This window comes from Rhipicephalus microplus, chromosome 1, assembly GCF_043290135.1.
Source record: "Rhipicephalus microplus isolate Deutch F79 chromosome 1, USDA_Rmic, whole genome shotgun sequence".
NCBI classification, from domain to species: Eukaryota; Metazoa; Arthropoda; class Arachnida; order Ixodida; family Ixodidae; genus Rhipicephalus; species Rhipicephalus microplus.
Window position 1 is genome coordinate 239424698 of NC_134700.1, and position 25979 is coordinate 239450676.

Below are 25979 nucleotides of genomic sequence, written 5' to 3' on the forward strand. Positions count from 1 at the left end.
ACATTTCGGAGATAGCGGACAACGTTCCAAAAGGGAAAAATCAAAAAAGCCACAGGGGGGATAATCTTTAGGGATAAGCGGGAAATAACAACCCAGGATGTGCACTCTCATACAAAAATGTAAGCGGCCTTTCGTTGGAAATGCGAATGCGACGAAGCGTGGCATTGGTAATTCTTTTTGGTAATCGCGTTCTAATAGCATTCATGCATATGTAGAGAAGGACTTGGGCTACCTGTGATTTTATGAACTGATAAAAAGAAATAGTCGAAAAGAACTATCACTTTTGGTTTTACATCACGATTTTTTCTCACTTTCTCATGTCAAAGCGCGTTTTAGTAAGTTTACTTCAAATACGAATGGTTTCAAGCGAAAAGCGGCCAGCAGATTTCTTTTCTGGAGAAGTAACTGAGTGAATAAAATGAAAAAATACCTGATATGTCTGGTCAAGCACCTTGCTAAGAGCAAAAAGAAATGCAACTGTGGCTGCCAGAAGACACCGAAGCGATGAAAGCCCTGCGCTAGTGATGACATGGTCGTAGATTCATGAGAATTGCAAACCCCTGGTTTTTGTGCGAGTTCCTGTCTCTATGAATTTTCGACATCCGTGTCGCGTATGTGACAGTCTGTGGTTCCACTCAAACCATAGACAAGTGGCACAACAGTGCCACTTCGCTATGGTTTAGAAGCAACCTCCCCTTTTTCACTTATCTCATGTAGGGTAGCAAACCAGGTGCAGCCCGTATATTGTCATCACTTTTCCTTTATTTTTTGTCTCTCACTCTGCCAAGAAGCAACTATATTTGTCTTCATAATAGTCCAGGTTCACTGTTTGAAGCCTCGCGCCACTTAAGGCAGAATTTGCTATTTTTTTTACATGAAAACCGCAAACTGCTTCCAAGTTGTGATCAAGTAGTTCAACTACGCCTTAAAATTCAAGAAGTGAACTAATTTCAATCGCTGTACACGTAAAGGATCTGTATAAATGAATAATTTATGCTCAAGACACACATAGGCATAAAAAAATCACTAATAGGATATACACTTTAGTAACTAAAATAGCCATAGACTCGAAAGAGCTAGTTTTATGTGAAATGGTATTGATGAAGAACATAAATTTTGTTGGGGCGGCAATCAAGATGACGATGGTGGGGCTTATGATGACGTCACTGTGCGCTGGTAGTTAAAGTAGTTGCCGGAATATTGCCTGCTGCTTAAACATTGACTGATTTACCTAAAAACCTTTGCATTCGCAATAATGTAATCTATGACAGACTACATCTCGTTCATGCGCTTATCGAAACCAATCCTGTGTTATGGGCAAATTGAAGAGCAGAACTTAAGTAAGGCGGCATGACTGAAGTTTTTGAAATTTTATTTTCTCTAAAATTGGAACTCCCATCAGACGTGATTCAAAGAAACATGAGACTATCTTTCTGCGCTGTATTTTATCTTTCTTTAAGTGCATCACAGGGCGTTTGCTCCGGCAGAGGGCGCTTTCGAAAGGTCACCCAGTCTGTCATCACAACGTCACCAGCGACACGACGAACTTTTGGTGATGCTATAGAGGTGCTAAGAATATAATGGTCACTACCAAGGTTTTCATCGAGGTTTGACCACGTGGCATTTTTAATGTTGAAGGTGAAGGTCAAATCAGGGTACGTGTCCCTGCTAATGCTATTACCAAGCCTGGTGGGTGCTGTTGGCAGAGTGATAAGGGTAAAACCTAATTTAGACGTGGTGTTCTCTAATAACACTCCCTTGGGTGAATCCCGGACGTAGCCCCAAGCGGTGCTCGGAGCATTAAAGTCGCCCACCACCACTAATTGATCTCTGGTGCCAACGGCTCGAACTGCCTCGTTTAGGAGTGGGCCGAAGTCGTCTTTCCGGTTTTTGGGAGGACTGTATATGTTTAAAATTTTCGTTCGTACTTTTCCTCGTTTTTGTGGGAAGACATCGATAATTTGGTGATTAATGTCAGTCTGATCGTAATGGTCTAGCGCGACTGTCATGAAGTTACTCACCAGCGCTGCAACGCGGGGGTATTTTGGATCGTATAATGTGTAATATCCCTGCAATTTGACGGGACGGTTCCCAACTTCTTGCAGGCATATTACATCAGGTGGGATTAGTGCCGAATGGATGTAATTCTGCAATGCCGCCGCTCGTTTGTGGAACGTGCGACAATTCCACTGCCAGATTTCTAGGTGGTCGGAGTTTTGCGTGGAATTAGTTCGCGCCATGGTGACTACTGCCTTTATTGGGGGGTGTCTGCTTTCTCCGTGATTCGACGGTCCTTCGGTAGTGGACTGCTCGCGGAGGTAACACTGACCCGCTTGTTGATGGCACGCTGAATGCCTACAACTGAGTCATTAACGTATCGTCTTTGTTGTTCCGTTTCTGCTGCAAACTCTTTCCTGTACTCCGAAAACATTTGATGCATTTGCTGCATCATCTGCTCTCGGAGTTCAGACGCTGCTCGTTGCTGTTGTGATTGGAGTTCTCGCATTAAGTTCCGCAAGCTCTGCAACTGTTCCCCCATCTGTAACTGGCTAACGTGGGCCTCCTCGCTAAACCTCTGAGGTATGTCTACTTTCGCCGTTCCTCCCTCCAAAGAGTGGGCTACGGTTGCCCTGGAGATAGCATGAGTGGCGGGTTGCTTTCATTCGAGAAACGCATGTGGGTGGGTTGCTTTCATTCGAGAAACGCAAGTGGGTGGGTTGCTTTCATTCGAGAAACGCATGATGCCACCTCTAAGAAAATAGCGCGCACAGTTGAGGCGCCTGCGATAGACCGGCACCTATTGCACATGTGGGATAGTAGGCGACGCCTGATCAAGAGATGGAAAAAACAACGCCTCAACCGCTGCCTCTACAGGCGAATCGCTGCTCTGTCGGAGGAAGCGAATGAATACGCAACGAAACTTGCCACCGATGGTTGGGTGCAGTTTTGCGGTTCTCTCCGCGGTACACTAGGGACTAGCCAGACGTGGGCGATACTGAGGTCCATGCTGGAGCCGGACAAATCTAAGTCCTCCATGAACCGCATTCTTCAAAGAATAGTACACAGCTACCCCGGCACCGACGGAGAGTTGATCCAGGCGCTTAAAGACCGTTATATCGGTACTGATGTGGTTCCGCCATGTACATTAGAGTACATCGGCAGCGAGAATGCCACATTAGACGCCGCAATCACGAAAGAAGAGGTTTTCGCGGCAGCCCAGGCAGCCAATCGGAACTCTGCGCCGGGGTCGGATGGTATAACAAACGCTATGATAAGAAACCTCAGCACTGAGGTTCTTGAGCAGATAACGCAATTTCTTAACGACCACTGCTGGTCCCAAGGTCACGTTCCTCCGGAGTGGAAGGAAGCCAAAATAATAACTATACCAAAGCCCGGTAAAGCACCATCGCTCGGAGCCCTGCGGCCCATTTCGCTTACTTCGTGCATGGGCAAGCTCTACGAGCGAGTAGTACAGACACGGCTTCAAAATTACATTGAAAAAGAAAATCTGTTTCCCGCTACCATGATTGGTTTTCGCTCCGGACTCTCAACCCAGGATGCCTTCCTCCTTTTAAAAGAAGAGGTCATGAGTTGCGTACCCAGGGGAGGCGAACATTTGGTCTTGGCCCTCGACCTCAAAGGGGCCTTTGATAATGTTTCGCACGAGGCCATTCTCTCTGAACTCAACACAATCGGCTGCGGAAAGCGTACATTTAACTACATTAAATCCTTCCTCTCTGGGCGGACGGCAACTATTGGGATAGGCGACACGAGGTCGGTGCCGTTCTCGATGCCAAATAAAGGCACACCGCAAGGGGCAGTCATCTCCCCCTTGCTCTTTAACATAGCTATGCGCAGACTTGCTCACGAGCTCGAAGCAATCCCGCACCTTGGATATACATTGTATGCGGACGACATCACACTCTGGGCTACGAAGGGTTCACTGGCGCTGAAAGAGCAGACCCTCCAGGCTGCTGCGACAGCTGTGGCAGAGTTCGCAAGAAAAAGTGGGCTGAGCTGTGCGCCTGAAAAATCTGAACTCATAAGAATACACAGTAAGTATTACAAAAGTAACGGTGACATAAACTTACAGGTAGACGGCCATGCCATAGCCGAGGTTACTCAGGCCCGTATACTTGGCTTCTGGGTCCAAAGCAATGGCAAAGCCAGTCACACGATAACCACCTTAAAGACTACGGTTAAACAGATAGCTAGAATGATCCGTCGCATCACTTATCATAAAAAAGGCATGAAAGAAAAGGATACTCTCCGGCTTGTCCAGGCCTTAGTTTTGAGCAGAGTGACGTATGGCCTACCGTACCACTCACTCGACAGAAGTGAGGAGAGCCAGGTGGATGTGCTCATTAGAAGCGCTTTTAAGGCAGCACTTGGTCTACCCACCAGCACACCGACCGAGCGGCTCCTAGCTCTCGGTATACATAACACTTATGCTGAGCTCAGTGCCGCAGTCCTCATGTCTCAGAGGAATCGTCTAAGTGAAACTTCAGCAGGCAGGGCGATACTCACTAGAATAGGAATTTCGCCCCACCCACAGCACATTGATGAGGAGCTGGTCGACGTAGCCCAAGAGGTCCGCAGGCGAATCTCAATCGCACCGGTGCCCAAAAATATGCATCACGACTTTCACGCTGAGCGACGTACTGCGAGGGTAAACTGGCTTCGAAAGCAATTCGGCTCAGCTTCAAATGTCGCGTACGTCGATGCGGCCAGTTTCGATTGGCAGAGACACATAATTACTGTTGTCGACAACAACATGACGCTGCTAACGAGTGCCTCCGTACGCACGACCTCGGCTACAAAGGCGGAGACGATGGCCATAGCCTTAGCCTTAAGGTTTCAGGAGCGTAGAGGGGAGCCATCAGTTATTTTATCCGACTCCCAGGAAGCCTGCCGGCTCTTTTTAAGGGGCCGCCTTCCAGCAATGGGGCTGAGGCTGCTAGGATCCAAACTCACTCACCACCATCGCTTGATCTGGTGCCCGGGACACGCAGGTCTCGAAGGCAATGAAAGGGCGGACGCTCTAGCTCGTGCGTTTTGTAACCGAGCGGAGAATCCATCTCTTTCATTGACCATGCCAATTTTACCTAGGGAGATTCTAGCTCACCAGCGCTTCACGCGTCAAAAATGTGGAACACCTCACAGATCCCTTAATGGGGAAGAGGCCACTGACCTTAGAAAAATTCAAACGGATGTATTTCCGCACCTACTGAAGTTACACGCGATACATCCAACTCTTTACCCGGCTGTATGTCCGTGGTGCGGCGGAAGACCGACTCTCTACCACATATCGTGGGGGTGCGATCGTAAACCAAGCGACATAACCAATTTTCTCGGCGAACCTTTAACACCTAGTATGGAGCAGTGGGAGGCACACCTCGCTAGCTCGGACCCAGGAGTGCAGCTCGCACTACTGGATCAAGTCCGGCGGGCGGCTAAGGCCAGTGGAGCCCTGGACGTAGGGCCCCAACCATAAAGGCTCTAAAACGCCCCTCTCCCTTTCCCCTTCAATAAAGTTTTACTCTCTCTCTTTAAGTGCAAATAGTTACCAGAGAATCCAGAAACGTTGTTTGAAGTACCGTACTGCGAGGAGGTTGAATGATAAAAAAAAATCTATCTGCATAGTTGTTTTACGCTATGCGACTCGGGGCTCTAATTGAGCCCCGAGTCGCATAGCATGCATGCATTGAGAGCAAGCGGTGCGATCTTACCTCTTGAAAGGGCAAATATATGTATCTTCGAAAGGGACCTAAGAAAAACAAGCCCCCACACAAAAATAGTCTTCTCTCTGTTTTGGGGCTTAACGTAGGGCCAATCAGGGATCTCGTCAAACACGTGCTGCTGACAACATCCGTTGCAAAAACGCACGCGCATCACTTGAAGCTGAAGAAGAGGGTTCGTTCGGCACGCGGAGTTTGATCGTTCGAATATTTTGCTTTTTATTTACAACTTTCTACGTAATTCCAGTTGCGTTCTTCTTGCTTCATGGCAAAAAAACGTCAGGCAATTCCTCTTTTATTGATGCTGGAACTTTCGCAAGAGTCGCGGCTTTTGCAGGGCACATACAGTGTTCTCGCAAGCACTCTCGTGATTTGTGTCAGAGCTGCGATTTTCATCAAAGTCAAGCCCACTCTGAAGACCCTCGTCTGCGGTGCATTTCTCTGCTCCTGCAGAATCTGAAATCGGACTATCCCGGCGGAGTTCTCATTCATGAATTTCCCCGCGGCTACCGTGTGCCCGAGCTTCTGCGGGGAGACTGTTCTCTTGAACCGACACGTAAGCTCGGCTTACGTACGGCATTCAGTTATTCCGGCGCGCAACAAATTGAAAAGTGACAGTTCTTGCACTTTCTGTAGCTTCGCCGCTCTAGGGACAACTGGTGCTGCAACATGAAATGCACTCGTTCCTAATTTGCTATGTGATTCTTTTTTATATTAGGGCTGCTATTGCTTTTGGTGGTAACGTGGTCACGCTTTGCTTAAGAAATAATAATAAATAAAAAAATAAAGGACAATGTCTACTTCATTGTGACAAACCATGAGATTCTGGTTGACGTGCATGAAAGTTGTACAAAAAGATTCTGAAGATAAGAAAAAAACTAACTAACTTAAGTAGTTTTTTTCCTGACACGTACATTATGCCACGCGAAGCGCTCCTATGTTGTTTATGATTAGATGTTGATGAATGATTGGGTAGACCCATTGATAACGAAAACGGCTTCTTTTGGGCCTTTACTAAACACCGCTGCTCCAGAGAAAGAACAAGAAGCAGCAATATTTTTACACTGTGTGTTAAGCAACAACCACACTGTTGCACAACAAGAAGTGGTCGAACACAGACCGCGTGATATCTTGGATCGAAAGGCAGGGATTTCAGCTTAGAAAAGCAGTGGGCCTCACAGGGCTATAGAGCCTGGAAGACACCTGTTTAGAGAAAAGTGGATCTCTCGACACAGACTACCCCCTGTAAGTCCAACGAGGCGACGCTACGGCGGGATAAGGCGGTCGTGAAGCCGTATAACATTTGTTGCGTCAGCTTTGTTCCTTCCCGCATTGTGGCCGAAAGAAGACGAAACCTAAGAAAAAACAAAATCTGACTGGAATTGCTGAGATAAGTAGAGGGTGCGTCTTTTAGCACCGGCAACGCTCTTTCGCCAAATCTTAGCTGCACTTCTAAGGCATGATAAGGGCTTTTTCCGAGACTATGCCCAGTCGTACGTCTTCAGGGAGAATAATGGGAAACCGGATAAAAAATAAGCATGGAAAGTAGAGAAACACACCCACACAAAAGTTCCTGACAATAAACGCACTGCCTAATGAGAATCTTGAGTGCACTCCTTAGGTGTTTTGATTTTGTGATAAGTTAAGACAAACAATTCGACGGACACATGTATGGAATTTTAGTTGATTGATTTGTTGATATGTGGGGTTTAACACCCCAAAACACTATATGCTTATGAGAGATGCCGTAGTGGAGGACTCCAGAAATTTCAATCACCTGGGGTTCCTTAACGTGCACCCAAGTCTGAGCACACTAGCCTACAGCATTTTCGCCTCCATTGAAAATGCAGCCGCAACAACCGGGATTCAATCGCACGACCTGCGGGTGAGAAGCCAAGTACCTTAGCCACTAGACTACCGCATCGGGGCATTAAATTGCAGTTGCATACCAATCATTTTTTTTCACAACTTCTTCATTAGGGAACACATGTCTGCCTGTCTTCTGTTGTAACGATTGAAGGAAGCTTTGTAGTCAGAGGAGTGAGTGCTTATGTGTTTGACTTGCTGCACTTATTTCTGGTTCCCGAAGGTGATGTCTATGCAACTTTTTCGCGATTTCAGATCAGTGCGATTAGTTAGGATGGTAGAAAGTGCTGCAAATGTGTCGTTCAGTTTCGTGTTTATATTAGTCACTCATAACTAACATTAATGTGCATCGGTGTGCTGTTAATGAGAGGCACAGTAAGTGCCTGACGTCTTTGGTAAGCGCCTTGGGGGAGAAGTACAGAGCCACTATACCAGCAAGACATTGGCCAACTTTGCGGCACACAGTTCACTAGCTTCATCTGAAGTGCCAACTACATTTTTATCGGTACTGCAGACATGCCCTTATGCAAGTATGCGGCCACTGGTAGTTGACGACCTGGAGAGGTTGTTTGGAGTTTGTCCAAGCTTCAAAAAGGCAAAGCTTAAATGCATGCCGAAGAAAGGAATCGTGATGTGTATCCTTGGCATGTCCGGCAAGAGAGCGAACATGGAGCACGGAGACTGAGAGCAAGTGCCTGATTCCAGTGACACCCTCGTTGTTTTCGTTTGACACTCACATCTACTGTACGTGGTAGGGGAGTTTGCCCAATTTCAGAAACACGCAATCGTTCGCGCGGTTACGCCACCGGCAGTGAAGGCAGCGGCGCCGGTGACGCCGCTTAGTGCAGGAACGGCCGCCTAAAAGCTGCTTCCTTAAAAAAAAAGATTAACATGAATGTGGTGCTTTCGAATGAGTAGACAATCTCGTTTGATTGCACGAGATGCGTAACGTGAGTGCACCACCAATTTATCTTTCCTTTTTTCACGCCACTCGAAGGGAAAGGTGATAAGGTGGGCACTCCAACTTATTCTTTATTTTCTTAAGAGTGATGTGGCCAAAGAGAACTTGCTACTTCGCGAGAGACTGAATAAGCCCTGCACAGTCTCTAGCAGGTGCTTTCGATAGCAATTTTGGTGTCTTGTCGAGTTGTGCAACTGAACTAATCCGTTCTTCGTGTGACTCGCTCTGCGAGTTGCATGATATTGCCACTCTCGCAATATTATGCAACTCGCAGTCTTGTGTCACTGTGTAGCGTAAATGTTTAAAAATAAAGGTGTGTGTAACCTTAAAACTAATAGGGTCGAGTTTCGCGAGCCGTTCATCTTTGTTTTTTAGGAGGTCAGTTTATTGAAGTAATGTATTTGTGGCCCTAACACTAGTGAACAATGAAGGTTCTTCAACGTAGCGACAACAATAATTTTCGACAAGCAGACAAACGTGGAATAGGGCATGAAACGGAAGGGCATTTCTAAAAACCGGTTTTTTTAAAGTAGAGCGTCCGATTGAAATTGTTCCTCCCGGGCTATTTATGACACACAGGGTGAAAGAAACGAAGAGGCAAACCTTGCAGGTTAGTGTATCGAAGATCACGGTTCCTACGCCGCGCAATAGGGAAGGAAAAAGGGGCACACAGGTGTTGCTAAAAGGGCACAGAGATACAGAAAGAGAGAGATCGAATCTCCAAATCAGGGGTATGAACAAGAGCAGAAAAAAAAGTGCAATTATCCTACTTGGGTTGTCCTGTACCTCTCGCATTAGAAATGCACACGCTACTCCTTGGCCACAATGCTTAGGTTGCACTAAATCGAGCAGCACATGTAAGCACATCTTTCGGATGCACCGCTATGAATAAACAAATAATTGTGTTTGAACTATAGGAGAGGTCAAAATGCACGTGCTTGCGAGCACAATAACAGCCGTAGTTCAAGCTATAACAATGCAAAGAAGCCAAAATTAGCAACGAATACTTTGTTATACATTCATGTCGACATGTCGACGTGTCATTATTCATGTCGACATGTCAAGTCACATATGAGCTCCGAGTGGGTGGGACAAGGGTGGCTTCATTCAAGACAGGGACGGCACAACTGCATAGACCATCACTCGCCCCAGCCTAAACGCAAAGGCGAAGGTGAGAAGTATATAGCGTATGCCAATTCGGGTATAGAAGGCATCGTGGAGATAAATACGGAGTCACCCACAAAGAAAGGCGTGGATGTGGCAACGACCTGACAGGGACGATGGGGGCAAGCAGAAAGGAATAGGGGAAGCTGGCTTCTTCTTTTCGTCAAGGTATCGGCAGTCGTGGCGCGAGCAGGCTGTAATAAAGCGCGTCTCTCACGCTCGTGCACTGTTGCTTTGTTCAATATCGTACAAAACGGAAAACGAAGTAAATAGGTGTGAAAATGATATGTGGATACCGCATAAAGAACACGCCAAAATTGGGGAAAAAAATAAAAATAACCGTGTGGTGGTGCACTGCATGTGGCATTGCAGCGTCCGAGGGACGCCTTTGGACAAAATATACGTGATAAAGAAGCGCTCTTTTGAGAGCATGAATGGCGACAGATGCATTCAAAGTTTGAAGGAGAAGGGAACGAGGGAGTAAAAGAGGGCCGCGTTTTCAATGTCCCAGCAACCGTGCTCTGGCTCAACGACAGAGGCATCGTCCGTGTCGTTTCTTTTACGAGGCATGACAGGATGAATGAGGAGGGGGAAAATAGGGTGAAAAAAGGAAGCGAACAAACACAACAAATACACGTCGGAGCGAAGGCGAGTACGAACGAAATGTGGCGAGCGCTGTATACCGTGCGGCCAGTGTCCGCCGCTGCTGTTACGAAAATAGAAAAAGGCGCTCACGCGTGAAGTATCTCGCCAGCAGCGGCCAGGGTTACAAAAGCCCGCTACTTATGAGGCTGATCGTAAAAGGATTTATATACAAGTATCCAAGATATTCTTGCTCGCTATGTGCCACTTTATTCGTGTGATCCCCTTCTTCCTCCCTCGTAACTTAGTCTTTCTAATATATTTTGTTTGTTATTTATCACAGTGTTTGTGCTTTAACCCGAGTCTTGAGCTCGGTTCCAGCTTTATACAGAGGCCATGAAAACTGTGTGGTGGCCCGTCATGACACGTAAAATCTGCTCGTGCATGCTGTCACTGTTCCTTCCTTAGAGCTGTTTGCTTGTGCTAAAGATGTGCCGGTGCTTGTCTTATAAATGAAACACGAACAGAAGAGAGAGAGAGAGAGAGAGAGAGAGAGATAAAGATGCAAGGAAAGGCAGGGAGGTTAACCAGACGCACATTCGTTTTGCTACCCTGCACTGGGGAAGGGATAAAGGGGAGAAAAGAGGTTGCAGAGAGATGAGAAGGTACACACAATCACGAGCACACTCGGGGAGCCCACACAATCTACAGGCGGTCGCTCAGGTTTGTTGAATTTAGGTAAAATAGCAGTGCTTTAGTTGCTTTCTGCGCAACCGAGACAGATGCCCAAGGTCCTAGTATCTTCTGCACACAAAATGGTCCGTGGTCAAGTTGATTCAAAACCATCCGGAGCTGGCATCGCTGTGTGTCGTAGCAAGCGCAGATGCACAGGACGTGTTCGATGGTCTCTTCATCTCCGCAGTAGTCGCATGTAGGAGTGTCTGCCATACCAATGCGAAAGGAGTACACCTTTGTAAATGCAACACACAACCAAAGGCGGCATAACAGTGTCGCATTGGAGTGGGAAAGTTGTGATGGTAGCTTTAGCTTGAGCGAAGGATCCAGTTCATAAAATTGACACCTTTAGAAGCTGGTAGACGACCAGAACGTGCGTGTGGGATCTCGAGCCAGCAGGTAAAGTTGTCTTGCTGCATCATTCCTTGATAGAGGAATCGGGACTACACGGGTTCCTTCATGGGCTGAGCGGGCTGCATCATCGGCTAATTGATTTCCGGTAATACCGATATGTCCAGGCAGCCATTGATATATAATATCATGCCCTCGTGCTAGAGCTTCATGATGGCAATGTCTTATTTCTTGTACCAATTGGTCATGACTCCTCCTACGCATGGCAGACTGCAAACTCTGAAGCGCTGCCTTCGAATCACAGAATATGACCCATTTTCCTCGACGTTCTTGAACGAGATATTGTAAAGCAGCCCTTACAGCAAGCTCTGATGCCGTAGATGTAGTCATATGTGACAACTTAAACTTGATTGTCATTGCTGCAGCCGGAATTACAGCGGCACCTGATGAGCTGCTGGACGAGACGGACCCATCAGTGTATATCTGCGTTCGGTCTAAGTACAACTGATGTAATAATAGCAGTGTTGCTTCAATGCTACTCTGGAGTGATTGCTTTTCTTTTTGAAGAAAAAGTCTACTATTCTGGCATTCATATTTGGCAGAAGTCATTTGGGCTGCTTTAGAGTGCCACGAGAAGAACCAAAGTTTATGCATACCATTACAAAACTTGTTAAACGCATGGGCAGGAACACTTGGGTAGCGTTGCTTTGTTTTTTTTTCCTTTCTGCAGCTCACATGCGTGTTCATTCGGTTCAAAACTACCATATATACAGCTTTTATCTCACGTGGTTGCGTTCACAGGGTCTACTAGGTTAAAGGGAGGCGTCGTGCATGAATTGCTTATGAATTGTCACGCATGTAATAGACATTATTGCACCTATTCTAATTGATTGATATCTGGAGTTCAACCTCCCGAAACCACCATATGATTATGAGAGACACCGTAGTGGTGGGCTCCCAAAATTCAGACCACCTGGGGTCCTTCAACGTGCACTCAAATCTGAGCACACGGGCCTACAAGGTTTTCACCTCCATCGAAAATGCAGCCGCCACAGCCGGGATTCGATTCCGCGACCTGTGAGTCCACAACCGAGTACCTTAGCCACTAAACCACCGTGGCGCTATCACATCAATTCTAGAACACATTATTAACCTCATGTATTCTGTTGGCACATTTCTCTAACAACTCCAGATGTGAAAGGTTACTGTTATGTTCAAATATAGTAATATCGATAACTTCCGTAAGTATAGGCCAATCTTCGTTATTCCGGTCTTTTTTAAATGCATTGAAAAAAAGTGATATATAAACGATTGTCCAGTTTTTCAACGAAGCATAACGTTCTTACACCTCGCCTTTAGGTTTCCGAAGGGGATGTTCAACTGAGACGGCTCCAAAAAGGAGCATATCTTACAGTCTTTGGAAGATTATCTCTGTATAAGTGGCATATTCATCACCTACTCAAAGGCACTTGATTTGATGAAGCACTATTCATTATTTGAGAATATGCAGCATTATGACTTTAGAGGTACTTTCTTATAGCTTATAATTTCTTACTTTTTTCTTCCGCACCATCAAGTCACGATTAGTTATGTTGTATCCGGATTCAAACTAATTAAGGCTAGTGTGCGTCAGGCCGGCATTTCGGGCCCATTGATCTTAAATATATAGGTAAATGATCTAGTAAATATTTGCATGAACGCTAACCATATCATTTACGCCGACGATACAATTATTTTTACTACAGGACGAGACGCTCCACACCCCATAGAAGAATGCGACGTAATCATAAATAAAGTTCACACTTGGAGTATCAAAAACTTTTTGTACTTAGACGTGGCAAAAACGAAAGTTGTTATATTTCGGCCTCAGTACAAATCACTGAACATGTCAAACAGTCTTAGGTTAGGTTCGTCAACTATAGAATTATCACGCGTGGCTAGAAGCTTGGAAGTCAATTTTGAAGACTAAATGACCTGGACAGATCAAGCAAATGCCACTTTAAAGGGGCCTAAAACACTTTTTCAAGTAACCGTGGAATGAATTCACTGGAAGAGCTTATTGCCTCACAAATTCAACGCCACAAAAGACTTAGGAATACGTCCAGAGCGGGTGGAGTTACAAACATTTGTCGCATGCTGCAATTGCATTCCCTCTTCTCTCGTCCCGACGAAAGCGCTGGAAGCTAAGCAGGTAGAAATTGCCGGGGCAAAGAAAAACGTCACGTGTGCCTCGTGACCTTGAGCATTTTTTTCTTTTTTCTTTGAATGCACGGCTTTTGCAGCGTGATCGCGTGCGCATGCATGGATAAGTCGGGGCCTCCCGCGGCGATCGCTGTAACGACCGAGCGCGCCATGTTCAAATCAGCCAATGGCTGATAGAGGGGCTTTTTGAGAATAATTTTTGAGTGTCTTCCATGTTTTGTCGAAAGAAGTGAAAGCAATTTTCAGCTGAACTTGATAATTTATTGTGAATTACAGGCCGCGTGCTGCGCTATAATATAAGGCTCCTGTGTTGTCGGGAGCCTTTACTATCGATTGGCAGCGTTTGTTGTCCATGCTCGAAAAGTGTTGCAGGGCTCCTTCAAATAAACTTGCAAAAAATGCGGAGACATTATATAAATTTTGTTACTTTCTACCAGAAAACATAAATATGTCAATTTACAAATCAATATTTTTTGTCTAACTTATCTTATTATTATTTATTCTGGGGTACGATCACACAAGCCAATCTTCAGAAATAGCACAAAATTGAAAAGAAGGCCATTAGAAACATCGTTACGGCCGCATAGAATGCCCATATGGCCACAATATTTAAGACATTTTAACTTGTCTTAAGTGAATGAGCTCTATCACACAATTTTAAACAGAAGCTACAAGTTGGTTACAAAAAATAACGACACATTTTTCACAGATTTGTCAGAGCTAACTCACGCTGAACATTCGCGCACATTGAGGGTTGATGATGTATAGAAGTCATGGAGTACACGAACCAATTACGTAACTCGTGTGTTGAAACATCAGCTACCGCTACTACTAAGGGAAGGGAGAATGAGGAATAAATATGGGAAAGAAAAAGAAGAGAGAAAGATAAAAGAAAAAAGTGAGTTGGGGTGCTATAGCCTATTCAATAGGCCACTACCACGCAAGAATTTTATTAAGGCCTTCACTGTTTTTCTGTGCGAAGAGAGATTATGTCGCCTTTCAAGCACTGACTGTTCCTAAACCTTGCTGTCAATAATCTGACCAGATGTATTAACCACCTATGAATTTCCAATGAAAGCAATGCTTTCGCTTGCTAGAAATAAAAAGGAGTCAGCAAGGATAAGCCAGAAAAGAGAATTTCAGTACTATCAAAATGAAACAGTCACTGTTGTCGTACAGAGTGAACTTCATTAGGACGGAAGAATGCTAATGAACATTAGGCCGCTGTGTGCCGTCCTTATCACGGCTTGCGTGCATTACCTCTTAACTCTGTGGCTCTTTTCTCCCCAGCTCCCTTTCTTTCTGTCATCTTTGTATTGTTCGCTTGAGCCATGGCCTGAAGTTTGAGCCATGGCTTCGCCTGCGATTTAACTGCTAATTATGCAACCCACCATTGGTTCAGACTTTCTTTTATCACGCGCTGATGGCGTGCGCAGATGTCATTTAAGGGTGCCGAATAGCAAACGGTGCTTGTTATAGGAAACAAATAAATATATGACAGTCAGTGCTGCTCCCCTTTTATGTTTCTTTCTTTTCTCTTTTAGCGCGTCTTTTGTTTACTTTGTTCAAAAGGAAGGCGGGTATGTTAGAAATAGGCGGGGCGTTTCATTCGCCCGTATTTATAAATTTTTACGTGTGAAACAAGCAGGCAACAGAAACACCCTCTATTCTAACCTCTTTACTGTGCGTAGGTTGTGACGAAAGGAAATAAAAGGAAATAGAAAAAAAAACACAAGAGAGGTACAGAAAATAAGTTGATTGACATAAGGCGAGTGAAGGAGGGAGAAAATGAGTGAGTCAATCAGAAGAGAGGAATTTATACCGCCACTTTGGCGATGGCCTCCTGGTGGCATTAGTCACAGATGTCACGCGATCAACCGTTGTTCATCGCTTTATGAAGACTTTCGAATAGCGACAAGAAACAAATAAGATAATGAAGTATGATTCTACCAATTGCTTATAATTGACAAGTACTGCATATGGCTCAAGTTATGTTTGCGTAGCCCCTACACAATGGGCCGTAACAGATAGCAAATACTTATTAAGATATTCTTGCAACAGAAACTATTGGGAATTCAAACCTCCAATCACTTTTCAGATTGAAGAAAAAAGTTGCACCCAGGCAACCTAAAATACAAAAATGTAACCAATACAAAAATGTGAGAGATGTTGCGAGGTTGAGCGCTTGTAAAGATTAAAGCCGGTTGTTAAGGAACGGGTCATAGTTTGTTGAGTCAAACATGGCGCGGAGAAAATAAAAAAAAAATGTGAGTGCTTGGTGGTTTTCACAGAGGCATATTAAAGAGCTCATTCCAAAGGGCACATAATATGAGGGTGCCTAATACAGCCCACGTGTCGAATCAGTGTGTGGAGGTATGATAAAAAGACGCAGTAAAAGACGGAAAAAATTGAAACAAATAAACATTGTTACATCTTAAAAGCTTTCAATTGATGATTTACATTCTGTGTTACACAGGACCACTATGCGGGATGAAGCACATTGCAACTCGTCTCGCCATTTGAACAACCAACGAGCCATGAAAATAGCTTTCTACAGAGCTACTATTTCACTCTATCGAAAAGAAGAGGGAGCTTGCCTAACTTCTTAAACTTCATTAGAGAAAAAGATGTCCTTTTTTTTAGTTACTCCTTTACGACAGAGATTATAGGGTTTTATGGGTAAAGCGCTTAGAGGAATGAAGCACAACGAGACTTTGATTATGCTAATGGGTCTTACTTAAAATGTTGAGAAGTTGTTTACAAGGGCACTGAGACAACAATTTTGGATCTTGTTTTTTTTTACTGTTGCAATAAGTACCTAACGACCGACTTGTGACGTCTTGAAAGCTCATTTGCACGATTGTGCGGTGGTTAATTACTTGAAAATAGTTTTATACCAGCCAGCCACAGCCTCGATTTCTTAGAATGGCTAGTGAGGCGTGAATTAAAATGATTTTCGTGGAAACATAGCTTTCTACGTCTGCCCATAAAAACCACGTGCACCTGAGCACCTCCATTTTCAACAAAGCCTGTCTAAGAGACATTGTACATATGCGTGACCACACATAAAATGCACTGACGAGGCAGGGGCGTCATCTATTGTACTCTGACACAAGCCTACCAGTTATTTCCGTTGAAAATGTCAGCTAGGAGAGAGCACTCAGAATGATAGCAGCAGCCGGCACAAAGTCATGATGTGGGTGGTGGTTGCTTGTTTACAAGAACACCTAAGGTGCCTTGCGCATGCTTTAGCCGCGATAGGCACTTCGCAATTGATTTTATGTATGTTTTAGGCTACATTATTTGTTCGTATATGGCACATAGCTACCTACCACACGAGGTATTTTGCCACCGAAGTTTTGTGACAGTAGTCCTTTACAACCTTTGTCTAAATACTTGCGACAACATTGTTTGAGCCCTATTTACATCATAATTCTATATTATTTCTTTATGCTGCATTAATTCTTTTTTGTTAAAGAGCTTCAATTTATCGAAACCTTCAAGACATTATTCCACATGGTGGTAGTGAACAGCTTTATTTGAACTAGCGGACTGAGGCGCGGGGCCAGCCACGCCAGGGGTGGTGGAGAGACGCCAGTGTCTCCCAGCATAACTGCAATAAAATCAACGCCAGCAGTTACTTTCAAAAAACTCCGTGTAATGGATTTTTAAGCAGAAAGTTGATTCTTATATTTCGCAAACATATACATAACATTGGGGTATAACTCTGAAATTTTAAATGCGATCGATCATGTGCTTCTCTTCGAAGAATTTATGAAGACTGGAGACCATTACGCTTCTGGTGTTCGCCGCTTACGGGCCAGTAGATATGAATAAACGGCGTTGCGCTTTTTTTATATTTGAAACATAGTTTTACACATCATGTATTGAACAAACGTATTTCGGTCTATCGATATGTGCCTTTCTTTATATAATGCACCTTGCAATCCACCTCACGTGGTTTTTTTCTGAAAATAAACCGTGTGTTATTAAGCCTGCAATTGATGGCAGTTCTATGCGCAGGATCGGATATGAGCAGTAAGTGCCATTGTTTGCGTAACATAATAATTATAATCTGACGAAACTAATGTGATTGCACCCGTCTATGGAAAACACTCCCTTCCTGACACTAAAATTCTTCTCATTGTTGGGTAGCGCACTCCACACTCTATAGATGATATATATAGTTGGGAGTCTAACTGGCAGAGGCTAACCTCATAGAGCTTGACTAATCCTTGCTCATATAGTTATGTGAATATAAATCGAATAGAAATGACCGGATGACATTTTACTACTGAATTCCGCCTTTAAGGTTTGCAGTAAAGCGAGGAGGTTAAAAAATCAACTTTAACATATTTTAACATTTTCGGATTCTCTGGTTGCTCTCAGCTGCTTCGCTGATTTTAGAAACAATTGTCGCTGAAGTACTAGTCCCACGTACTCAATATTGCTGCATCTTTCGTCTTCTTTGTATTTGTGTGGCTTAAAGGGGCCCTCAACACTTTTCACAACTTCATTGCTTTACAAGTTTTTTTGGCTCGTTGCGTACACTGGAGGCTTAATAAATAAGTGCCAAATGTTCACTGAGGAACAGCCCTGACACTGCCGGAGCTTTTCAATCTAGTGTTTTCAGCACTTCACTAGTTCCCACGGATTGCGCATGACCCTCTCCAAAGCCGCCATTTCCCGGTCGCATGTCTGAATGCTGAATAAAAGTTTCCGGCTTCAGTGACTTACTGACTGTACATCTTTGTGCATAATGTGCTTTCCTTCTCTCCTCCATTTCTTTTTTTAGTCCCCATCCTCCGATCCTCACTGTAGGGTAACAAACCAGATGCTCATCTGGTTAACCTGCCTGGGTTTCCTCTTCTTGTTTCTTCGTTGTCGCTGTTCAGATGTCTTCAGGTGTCTTTGTCAGAGGTATTATTAGAAAATTTTTGTCGCTCTTCATAAGGTCACCACCGTGTCATAATCAGGTACGTTCTTCATTTCCCTAACATTGCATGCTTCGTGAAATAAGGGCATGAAAAAAAAACATGCCTAAGTACTTTTTTACCATAGGCAGCCGAATATTCAGGATTATTCAGAACGTTATCCAAAAACCCACCTTATTCCGGTGTAGACATTCTTCGTCTAACTGTTGTCGTCCTCTTGATATATACCTGCAAGAAGTAATGCACGTTGAGATGGCATTATTGTTTTGAATAATGCGTACTCAGCGAGCACCTCATGGCTAAACTAGACCTTCTTTTAAATGATGTGGTTAAAACTAGCTGTTTTAATTGCTCCGCCGCGGTGGTCTAGTGGCTATAGGTACTCGTTTGCTGACCCCGCAGTTCGCGGGATTGAATCCTGGCTATGGCGGCTGCATTTTCGATGGAGGCGAAAATGCTGTAGGCTTGAGTGCGCAGCTTTAGGTGCACGTTAAAGAACCCCAGCTGTCGAAATTTTTGAAGCCCTACACTACGGCGTCTCCTATGATCTTATGGTAGTTTTAGGACGTTAAATTGCACATATAAATAAATCAATTAGCTTTTTAACGAATTTGAGTTGAAATACCGCAACGCTGTTTACATCTTCAAGAGTGTGACAATCGTTAGGACTTGCCAGGGAGTATGTTCTGGAGGAAAGAAAGTGATAGTGAGATTCTAGATGTAAACATTACAGAAACGGCATCAATCGTAAGGCAGCTACTGAGGGGGGTCAATGTTCGCTGTTAGCACTACTTGGATTTGGGTTTATTTGTTTTGGAAGTGTTCTCTTCAAGATTCCTACGCACGCAGAAGTACTCACTTCCGGAAAAGGCGTTCTGTGAAGCGACAGCAACGTTTCAAAAACCAAGGCAGCGAGCGACACAGGCAGCCGATCGAAGGAGACGACGCGCAATGAACAAGTGTAAGAGAAACCATGTTTCTCTTAGATGTGTGAAAGATAAACTAGTAAAACGAAACCGTCACGAGAAGTAACGCGATAATTACTAGGTTCTGCTAGCGAGACTTCGAGCCAGTTCTTGGCTCTGCTCCTCTTTTATCTCTTCTGAATTCCCTTGTACAACCTTGCCAGCCTTGGCGCATGTTATGCTTCAGCCGAATTTTGTATGCTACTACGTTTCAGATGATGGCCGAGTGCACTGACAGCCGCAGGAAGCATTCTCCAGGTGGCGCGGTGCGCAACACTAAAACCAATGGTGTCTCCAAGCTGGAACAAAGGGCGCAATGGAAGACAGAAAGGTCAGAAGGGAAGGAAAGATTGAAACTGAAAAAGAAAATGGGGATTTGGGGAAACTGGAGGACCACTCTAAAAAGTGCTTGCCGCCACCGCCCTCAGATAGAGAGCCCTTCCACATCCGAGGCCAAATGCGCTTTCGAAAATGGGCTCCGAGATTCGAGCGCCTGCGGCGGCTCAGTGATTTCTATTTTTTGCCATATTTTGTTGTGCGTCTTTTATCCCCGTTTATTTTTGTATGCAGTTGGTGCCATTTTACTTTTTTTCTTTACCTCAGTGTCTTCATTATTTTTTATTCTCTTACCCTGACGTCTATGGCTCCTTCTCTCCGTCATTACACCTTTGATTCTAGTGTCGTGCCTCTCATCATTTTTCCCGTCCTGTTTACGAATGTCGCCTGCCAAAAGCAGTGTATGAAAGCCCCAAGCATGAAAGAAAAAGCGGAAAGGTGTGGCCCACAAGCTTTCGTTACTTCACTCACACAAGCCTGGGCAATACAAAAAAAAAAAAGCAGAAGCGAGAAAACAAAAACGAATGAAGAGGAACACGGAATGACGGACATTTACGTATACCAGGTTTCGGCCTGGCGTTGCTGCTCATAGTGGCGCGTTTGGAGCTGGCGGCGATTTCCCGGCCAAGCCGTCCCTTAGTGATTCGCCATTGGCGCTCGATGCGGAGCTGGCCTTTCGCGGATCGGCTGTCGCTGATGCAGGCATGAACATATGCGCCCCTCATGCCCTTTTCTGCAACCACTAATAAAGAACAAAAAACAGTCATTCATGATTAATGGTACAAAGAAACTATTCGTGTATTAGTCTGTTTAGAAGACCGCGAGAAAAAGGAAGAAAAATAAGACGCAATGAGCTATAAGCAGTGAAGTCATATAAGAGCACGTTTTTTTCTTTAAAAACAGCTTTTCTTTTTTTGTTTCTATTTTTGACATGCACCTATATTTCTGCCACTTGGAAGATACTTAGTAAGTTTTTCATTGGTCGATAATAGTCGATGGTTAAAATACGCATAGCCAAGTGAGCACTGACTGTGTGTATATGCGGATTCTTGAAATCTTTCGAAACTTTGTCATTGCTTTCATATATTCATTGCTTTCATTGCTTATTACATCATCTTCTTAACAAGACAATACTGGCAGGCAGCCCTATCAATGAAATTGCGGCCTCTCTCTGATGAATAGATTAGAAGTCACGTATATAGTGTTCTTCAATTCAAAATATTGCAGCAAGAACTATTTGGAGGCCTTCGACAGAAGCTCTTTATAAAGGCAAACTCATTGCCTCGCCTTATAATCTGTTTTGTTGAGACGGCGAATGCTAGGGGTGCCAAAAAATTTCTTTTGTACGCGTCGTTCAGTAGGCGAACGCGGTATACACCAGAGAAGGGCTCTTCAGCACTTTGAGGCAGAGTTCGAAAAATGCATGAAGCCGACATTACGAGGGCCAGACAGCTGCGTGTCATAGGGGTTTACGTGCGAGAAGGAAAGCATCAACAAATTCACTGTAATCTACCGAACTGAAATAAAAACCACTTTATTTGAGCTGGACGAGCCATCTTGCTTAGTTAATAACAAAAGAGAAAAAAAAAAGGGGGGGGAGGCAGGTGCCGTGCGGGCACCTCCTTCCCTTTCTTATGACAGTGCCACACACGCGGGAGGCTGCGCCACCTACTTCCTCCTCCATTTCCCCGGGCCACAGCGCAGAGAGTTCCGGTGTACCCTTATGCAGCTCTCACATCAGCAGGCCAGCTTCGTTCTGGCAATTTCAGAATTTTCACCTGCGGTCCCACCATCGCAAGCCACCTGTGAAATGCCGGACTTTCGCGGCTTTCACGATCACGACGAACGTTGGGTGGCGACCATCAAAGCTGTGCCGGAGGTCGCAAGCATTCAACTAAAGAGTTTCTTAAATACACACAAAAGGGAACTCAGAAGCTAGTGTCTACGGGAGCTGCAACGCATGGTGCTTCAGCGAGTAGGGGAATTATGAGTATGACATGGATTGGCCAAATCTCCGTACTTTGCATTCGTTCTGGCTTCGCGTTGCTTGAAGCAGCTTTGTCACAAAACAAGAAATATTCTGTCACATCATTGCAAGCAGAAAATTAGGTTTATTGATTGCTGTTAAAAGGATGAGAGTTCCCAGGGTAGGTAATGAGAAAGAAAATGATGATTGATATTGCGTGTGGCGAATATATTCTCAGCAATAAACATAAGTGGATAGGTTGAAAGCAAGCGTGACAACGGCCAAAGACCATTCAATTTTGCAAAAACGTCCTCACTTTTGGTCGTTTTTCTGTCCGCCACATTTTGTGTTCTCTCGAGTGAAATGGGGCCACTGAGGTGCGAATCGTGACCATAATATGGTTCATTGCGATCACAGCTTTGCAGTTAGTGTGACTGCCTTGGTTCAATCGTCATCGAGTACACCAAGGGGGAAAAAGTCGTAACAGAATGGGAAGGAACGAGTAGATAGGAAAAAGAAATATACTGGTTGGGATTGCATAAAAAGAAGAAGACAGGAAACAGAAAAGTATGACCTCAAGCAGCTGCCATTATCAAGAAGAACATTGGCACCACTTGATCGCTTGTTAAGTTGGTTCCTCGAATGATGTGCAGGTCTTCCCTTTACCCCGGACCTTCTTCACTTTTTTTCTCTTCTTCCTTTGACTCCACTACTCTCCAACCGGAAACTGATATATGACCCACGTTCACCATCAGTTGGGGCATTAGACTTTTTTTTTTCGTTTTGTTTTGTCTTGCCTCCTCTTAGAATATGCCCTGTTGGCTGGGGATCAACCAGCACCACTTAGCCATCTTTAGAGAGATGTAATAAAAAAAAAGGGTGTTTCATTCTAAACTTTGTTTACAGCGCAACACTAGAAACCCGGAGACAAGGAACAAAAGACAAAGAATAGAGGGCGCTGACTCTCAAATGATTTTTATTGCAAACTGAAATGTCGCCCATTTAGGTAGCAGATGTGCAACACTGTGACAACCGCAAAACACGCGATACATTTCGGTAGCGTTGCCATAAATATAAATATTCAAGAAAAGAAATGATAAAGTTTCTGCTCATGCAGAAAAATGAACACTTCACTGACACAGCAGTTAGCTTGACCACCCTGATTCATTTCCGTGGTTCATTAAGAGAACCAAAGGGGGAAAATTCAGATAGGTGAGAGTTCACGACCGAAAATTCGGAGATGCTCACTACTGTGTCCTGTTGTTCGGAGTCCTTTTTGTTTCTGGAATTATGCTGGCAACACGTGAACATCGATCACCACTTGTTCATTCTGTATCCTTGTTGTTTCATCGTATTTCTCTCTGTCTCTCGTCAACTTAGCGTGTAATCTATTTGATAACGACCACTGAACATCAAAAACAGCACCACCGATTGGCGTTCTGCAGTCTTCCTTGACATCAAAGGTGCATTCAAAAATGTTCTGCGTGACGCCAATCTGGATGCTCCTAAAAACGTGGTACTGGTACCCTATGCTTCGATGAATAGTCAGCTATATTCACGAGCGAACAATACTAAGGACTACTGCAGACGATGATACAAACAATCAACTCGCCTTTCGTGGCGTGCCTCAGGGCAGAATCCTGAGCTCATTCTTATTTATTATCGTACTTGTTGGCTTCGTTAAAAGCCTACGAGGCAAAACTTCCGTCTTTTTTTACGCAGATGACAACTGCATTTTGATCCCAAGTCTAACGTGCTTACGCATAAAAACGAAGCTACAGAGTGCGGTATCTATAACACCCACATACCTCAGAAGCGGTGGACTTCAACTGTCACCGACAAAAAAGGCAACAATGTGATTCACAAAAAAATTGGTTTCAAATCTGCATTTTACACCGCAAACGTAGTCGAAAGACGATAGTCTTGCGTCTGAAGGGAGTGAACAAAACGTTTATTTGATGTTCTGCACAAGAAAATTGGTGAAGGGTATTCTGGAGGCGCTGCGTTATAGTGCCTCGAGCGTGTAGCGGAGGCGAACGAGCGCATCGAGGCACGTTAGACACAAGCGCCATCTGGCAGTTATCTTCAAAACGCAGGCGTGCAGCATGCGGATAAAGATGCACGACAATCTCGGAGGTGATAAGGTGTAGAACGCAAAGCGACGGGCAGGTGCCACCTCCGTGACGTCGTAGCAAATCGTTGGAAACAACTGTTTGATCATCGCGTTGCACTGTCGGTGCAGCGCGCTAAAATGCTACCTACATTCCTTAGAGTTGTTTGTGTGTGCCGCTTCTAGTATAAAGGCAGACATACAAAACTTCGAAGTGTTGTTATGGCGCCTCAGATATGCGCAATAATTGCTTTTTTAATTGACAATTGCACAACTATGAACGCTAAACCTTGAGCAATATTGGTGGGCGCTGCGAATAAGGTTGGCCGTTCGGTGCAGTTTGAGGTATTGTTAGGGTGGACAAACAGACACATGTACAGACAGACAGGCAGACAGGCAGGCAGGCAGACAGACAGACAGACAGACAGACAGACAGGCAGGCAGGCAGGCAGGCAAAAATTATTTATTAGCTCAAATTTATCTTCAGTACGAGCCACTGCGAGTACACCTGAGATCACTATCAAGGCACCGAGACCATCCACTCAGAGACATTATTATTATACAAGGCCCAATTCTGCGTACTTGAAAGGTGTGATGTCACCGCTAGACATACTGCTTTTAAAACATGCCACTACAAGTGATATATCAAATACCTCACTGTGTGATTCCTAAACCGATCATGCCACCACCATGCAGGCAGAGTCTACGGGTCACTTTCGGTGAAAAGCCTATAGGCTAGTTTTATACTCCTTATCGTTAACTACTCATACATCATGCTCTTCTGCATTATCAACATAACAGGGACCGCACATACTTTTATATCTATAAAAAGATATCAAGTCCACCTTCTATAGCACTCCTTGAGAAATACGGCAGCTGGAATGAAGCCAATGCTGCATCTCACATTGAAGCCCATGCGAAGTAGCGTCATATCTGTCAGATTGTCGAAATATTTTTTTTTAAATGCGCCAATATATAAATTCAACCCATGGGGCTCACGTGTTTCAAGAAGAAAAAGTGAAGAAATGGTGGTTACCTGGGGTGACCACCGAGTTGAAAAAAGTTAATTTTACTTGGCGAGAGAGGTTCATATGCTCGTATTCAGAGAATGTGCTACGATGTAAAGACTTGGCACAGCAGCACCTGTGCTGCTCCGCCACACAGAAGAGTGGAGTACAGGGACTCATTGTGCCAAACCATATTGTCACTCATCGTTGTGTCTTCCTCTTCTCTTTCTCTCGCTTGTCTCCTTCACCCCGTGAAACGTAGTAGGCTGGAAGCCCGCTATCCAGGCCACCTGTTCAAATTATTCTAATTAAACGTCTTCTACTTCTTCTGCCCGGAAGATATGTTAAAATGGCGCTTGAATGTACACGCCTGAAACGACGCAAAGAAGATCACAATGACGTCCATTGGATTTGAAAATGAGAAGAGGCACTAAAACAAACCAATAATTGTGTGACTGCACTGTGTTGCGCGTAAGGGTGGCAGGGGCTAAGCGAGGATTACTCATATGGCTGCGTTAGCCTGTGTCTGGGGAAGCAGTGCTCACTTCGTTCGTATTCAACTGGAATTCTTTGCGCGGTGCTATACAAGGAGCGGCCGAGGTGCTATACATTGACAATTTCACCCCTCATTTATTAGCGTGTTCGGGAAAACGTTCGAAGTTCGCGCTCTCTGTCCGCTTTCTAGGTTTATAGTCCAACGCGTGCGCGCATGCGATAGCCGTAATTTAAAGGCAAGCCCCTTAATTAAGTATGAAAGACATTACAGTAGACATGTGCTCCGTGCTTTAATTGGAAAACTGTAACACTTTTGCCTAAACTTAGTATAGGCAAAGAGAGTTTCAGTGTAAGACTTTGTCATCGTTCGTAGTTTTTGCAGCCGACTGTTTACGTGTTGTGCTGCTTCTTTGCATGCTGTTCTTGTTGACACGCTGTCATAAACAAAATGTTTATTACGTAGCCACGCTAAAGGCCTTTTTAACTAGGTTAAAGACCAACAGTTGTCAGTTTCTCTGTTATTTTTCGATAAGTAATCAGAGCATTGTCGACGTATTATCATAGTAT